This window comes from Dysidea avara, chromosome 3 (assembly GCF_963678975.1).
Source record: "Dysidea avara chromosome 3, odDysAvar1.4, whole genome shotgun sequence".
NCBI classification, from domain to species: Eukaryota; Metazoa; Porifera; class Demospongiae; order Dictyoceratida; family Dysideidae; genus Dysidea; species Dysidea avara.
In genome coordinates, this window is record NC_089274.1 from 8,028,926 (window position 1) to 8,034,878 (window position 5,953).

General features: G+C 42.1%; 1 long non-coding RNA gene across 1 annotated transcript; it reads right to left on the reverse strand.

The window, feature by feature from the left end:
- Positions 1-910: 910 nt before the first annotated feature.
- Positions 911-3,706, reverse strand: LOC136249220 (uncharacterized). Its single transcript, XR_010698124.1, has 3 exons — positions 3,583-3,706; positions 2,618-2,672; positions 911-1,047 (listed from the first exon to the last, which is right to left on the reverse strand). It is a non-coding gene; the product is annotated as an uncharacterized lncRNA (long non-coding RNA).
- Positions 3,707-5,953: the final 2,247 nt, after the last annotated feature.

The following is a 5,953-nucleotide window of genomic DNA, read 5'->3' on the forward strand; positions in this document are numbered from 1 at the left end:
CCACCCCTCTGGATCAGTCTCTGAGGGAATCGCAGAAGCCTTGACAGGTTGAGCGACAGGTGCACAAGTGTAGAAACATTTGGCAGTCAAATACGACAAACAGTCATTGTAGCCATCTTCGTTCGCTTCGGAAACGAAAATATCCGATTTCTAGATGAGTCCAGCTTTCAGGATTTCTAAATATTTCTAATTGGATTTCTCAGATAGTTGGCGACCCCTAGCCTCGATGTAGTGTAGTGTCTCGTGGATCGTGATGTTGGCTACCTACCAACATCACGATCCACGAGACAGTACCATCCACTGCACTACATCTTACCAAATGTATCTACCACAGCACACCAAAATAGTTATTTTTCAAGAACAATTAATGATTGGAACATATCCAACAATTAAGCGACTTTTAATTAAAATAATTTCATTGGCAAGATACACGCGTCTACACTGGAAGCAGGTTTTCAAGGCTCTGTTATGGAGCGTCAGATAACTTTTAAACCTTTCCCAGGTTCTAGCAGGAATGGCCAGCATGACATCTACTTTCACGTAAAATGTAACAGCTTAATACGGCCTTCTTCATGGTACAAAGTAGGGGGTTTAACATTACACATAGAACCATTGGCAATGAAAATATTGGCTCACCCCAACAATCCAGGCGCGAACTTTTTAACGATTCCAGGTTATACCAGGCTAGATCTATCCTTTCTTGAATACTTCAGCTAGCTATACCGTTCGTGACGAACGTTTTACACTGTACAAATAATTTTATAAAAATCACCATCTCAATCCAATAGTCGCATACCCCGGCTGAGCACTGATTATTAGTGACGCGCGCGCTATATTGCGTGGGCGAGTTGCAATGGAGAAGTATTCCGTTCTTGAATGTTTAATTCATCAACTTTTGAATGGTCAATAGTCCTTGTACATCATGCTAATAACTTTTTTGATCACGTGATACATCTTTGTATTTTGTACATGTAATCAAATAAATATTTTTAAAAATGGTCATTATAAAAATTTCAAGTTAGTTGATTGCAGTTCTCCAACATAAACCTGTGGAAAAAACAGTCACATTTAAATTGGTGAATTAAAAAAAATCTTTATCACGCACACACTACACACACACACACGCTACACACACACATGCTACACACACACACACGCTACACACACACACGCTACACACACACACACGCTACACACACACACACGCTACACACACACACGCTACACACACACACGCCACACACACACGCGCCACACACACACGCGCCACACACACACGCGCCACACACACACGCGCCACACACACACGCGCCACACACACACGCGCCACACACACACGCGCCACACACACACACGCGCCACACACACACGCGCCACACACACACGCGCCACACACACACGCGCCACACACACACACGCGCCACACACACACGCGCCACACACACACGCCACACACACACGCCACACACACACACGCCACACACACACGCCACACACACACACGCCACACACACACCACACACACACACGCCACACACACACACGCCACACACACACACGCCACACACACACACGCCACACACACACACGCCACACACACACACGCCACACACACACGCCACACACACACACGCCACACACACACACGCCACACACGCCACACACACACACGCCACACACACACGCCACACACACACACGCTACACACACACACACACACACACACACACACACACACACACACACACACACACACACACACACGCCACACACACACACACGCCACACACACACACGCCACACACACACACGCCACACACACACGCCACACACACACACACACACACACACACACACACACACACACACACACACACACACACACACACACACACACACACACACACACACACACACACACACACACACACACACACACACACACACACACACACACACACACACACACACACACACACACACTTCACTACATATTCACATAAAAATAAAACACTACAAGGTATGGTAATGGTTGTTTACATTGGTTAATTTTGTGGTGTGCCACATATAGCAACAAGGGAAATGTGTATCTGTGATCAAGAATTTAATTTAGAAATATCATAATTAGATGGTCACACTATCTTTGTCAACTAGAGATGAACTGTCTTTTGGTAAAAAGCGAGGGGTAGCCAATGCCTTGGGACTCTTGTATGCTATGTGAGAAATCCAATCAGAAATACACAAATGTATTAGAAACCAAATCCTAAATCCAAAATCATGTAAAAATAATGGAGAAAGTGAGTTTAACAAAGTAGACAATGATCGATCACGAATAACTAGAACAAGATGTAGATCAACAACTGTACAGGTAGTTACTAGTTAGCAATATCACTAAATGCTTTTAAAAATACATAAAGATTGGGAGTCTCGTACACGCCATTTGGGTGCTTTGCGTGGGCGTTGGCAACCCCTCTGGTACACCATTTCTGTGTTTTGCGTGGGTGTTGGCTACCCCTCGGAAAAAATAAAATAATGAAAGACTATACAGAAGCTGATCTGTACAGAAGATGAGCCCTGCACAGCTACGTGGGCTTCTTTTTACAAAGCATACACTCACCTTATTTGCACATTGCCCAATCGTCATCATGGACGCTTCCACCTCCCACCGTGCACTAAAGTAATAGAAACAAACATCATTAAATAATATAAGCATTAATATTATTATAGCATAACACAGCAGCACAATATTACGGCATGATAAACAAACCAAAGTATTTATACAGAAAACTATGTCATAGACATTTAATCGTCTTTGAGCAAGGCCATTTTAACGATGGCGCAAATTGGGCGTGGGCGGGCAATTCATTACATTCTTTTCGCCGTTTATAACCATAGATAATAGAGTAATAGGGATAGGAAACGCAATAACGTGACGTCACAAAATACGTACATTTCTATTGGAATTCCGTGTAGTACGTCACGAACATACTCGTTACGCTTGCTGCGCTTGTATCAAAGAGAAACAAATTGTTGTAACGACAGAATTTTGTAACCAACGACTGTGAAACTTCGCTACAGTGAACTCAAGTAAGTAATCGAGGGAAATAGGATGGTACCAACCCTCAAGGAAGTTATACGCAAAATTAAAGGAGATTGAAAGTGAAAAAAACGGCCCAAAAATTACTTTAAACCACTTTACTTTCTTCGTAAATATATTCTATCCTTTTAACTGTGATAAACCTATTCCTTACCATTTAACAGAGAGAACCAGAGGAAATATCGGAGCAAAACAGGAACTGTTGCTTGAAGAAACGACTAAGTATCTTCCATTTTTAACCAAAAGCTTAAACCACCTTGCAGTACAACGCAACGGTAAAAGACTGTGTTGGTGACACGCCTAGCTTACCACAAGATTCGAAAGTGGAACCGGCTATAAAAGAAGCGGTATGGACGAGGCATGAAGTTACGATGAGCGAAAGTGTGACAGCGTGTAAGAATCACGGTTAATGCGATACGCTTTGTTACAAAATCTACGGTCTGAATTCTCTCGCCAAAATCTCTCACATAGGCCTAAATACTTACTGTAGTCTGTTGGATTACTATTTACGCTGCTTAGAACACTAATTCTCACAAAACTGTCTTGTCCTTTCAAGTCACGCGTAACGGAAATCAAACCGGAAATCGCTTGCGTTTCCTATCCCTATTACTCTATTATCTATGTTATAACTCACTGGCAAACTAATGCATATACACTAGGCAGATGCTAGCAGCATCGTGGGGCGAGCCTGAAGGGAATAAGTGTTTTATATTAGTATAGGTCATAATTGAATGTTGGTCTTATTATCTAGCCATTCATGCTAATGGAAGATATGCACATTATATAAAAGTATGGGGTTGAAATGTGGTTTGAGCACCAGTAGGAAAAAGGACAGGAAAAGCACAGGTAATGTACCGTTCACATTGGAATTCATTTAAGGGATTTTCTCCTCTGGCTGGTCATGTTACTGTAGTTGATTGCAATGAATGTCTGATATTTTGCACCTCGGTCATGGTCTGAGGAATCGTTGGAACAAAAGTTCTACATACGTATATCTGGGTTGTTGTGATCTTCTGTTATGTCTGTAGGTGAATCAGGTTGCTTTACATGTGTAGGTCAGATGGCACGGATACCGTAGGTACATTTGTAAGATGATCATTTTCAGGTAAAGCTGATATATTATCATGATTGATTGTAATATTACTGAAGTATACATTATTTGCTATCAACCACTGCAAGGCAGTCAGTATCTTTGATCGTCGCACACATATAACTGGTGAAATTAACATTTGTTCTACTTTTGACAATCCCTACAAAAGGAAGTGTTAAATGGTTATTAGACATCATGTGTGTGAGGAACATAACTTACAATAAGTTCTGGACCAGGATCCATATTATTAGCAGCAGAAAATAGCTTTGGGACATGGCTATCATTGTGACAACGCCTACAGGGGTACTTATGTCAATTATTGAAATGCTTGGGAATTTTTCAAGACATATTGAACAGTGTCAATTCAGCATGAAATTCTGTAATCTTGGCAATGACTGCAGGGTCACTAATGTCAACTGGCACATGACGTTGGACATGTTGTGATTGGTCCACATTCACATCAGTATTTGCTACTACACCAACATTTGAAGCACTATCAATATAAACACATCATGAAAATGAGTCACAATAGTTGTTAGTATGATATGCACATATAAACCATCTGCAAGAATGTGGTAGTGAATTTAGACCATAATCAGTTCTATTTTTTTTTATCAGTTGTATAGGATTCAGTTTAATATTTTATGAACAGCAATTACTAATCTATTATACTCAAATATTTTGTGAGTCTTATATAAAAAACGTACTAATTCTGCCTTCTCTGCTGTATGATTGTGTCCCTTTACTCTTGCGTAAATTGAGCACGTCTTCTCTGATATTCTCTGTCTCTCCTTCGTCTTTCTTCTGCTACCTGTGAAGTTTCTCGATCTCTTCTCAATCTATAGCTACTGCTCTCTTCTCTAAGGCGTTCTTCCCTGTCCATCATGGACCAAGTTTATTTCATGGTCGACAACACGTGCCGCGACGTGGTAGACGAGATGAGCAGTGCTGTAATCTACGCCGCTTATTTTTCCGTGACATGGTCGATGACACGAGCATATATAGAAGTGCCGTAGTCTACGCCGTTTATTTTTCCGTGACATGGTCGATGACACGAGCATATATGGAAGTGCTGTAATCTTCGCCGTTTACTGTACCGTGGCATGGAGTATAGTGGGCATTAATTCGGTAAGTTAATTGTTTGCGCATGGTTGATGACACAAATTTACGTGGGCGACTCGCTAGTGTGGGGCTCGCTCAGGCTCGCCCCAATTATCAAAGAACGTATATATTTAAACAGTTGTATGATACTTATAGACTGTTTTTTTCACTGTCAACCACTTCTTGTGCGTGGGCGGCCCATCACCCCTCCCCTCCGCACCCTCCCACCCCCTATATGATATACCGTGTAGCGGAAAATTTTGGCGGGAGAAAATTTTGGCGAATTAATCATTGACAGAGATTGGCGAATAATACTTTGGCGAATGCATGGCATTACTTTGCCCACGCAACTTTAATCTGACAGCGTTGGCGACGAAGCTTTGCGATGTCTACGTACAAAGTACTACAGTTCAATGCCTCTGATTCGAATCGACGCACTCTTATGTAAATAGCTAGCTGAAATAAAAACAACGTGCAAAGTCAGTAATCGAGACTGGAACGCTGGCATGTGGCAAGCGAGGCAAGTCATTTGCACATGATGGGCACTGAGCTGAATCGCTCGAGTGAATTGCCCATCTGCCTGAGCTATTAGTCTAATACTGGCTGTGGATACTTGCGGAAGATTAGGCCATACCTATTAGATCTTATGTTGCACGGGCGAAACC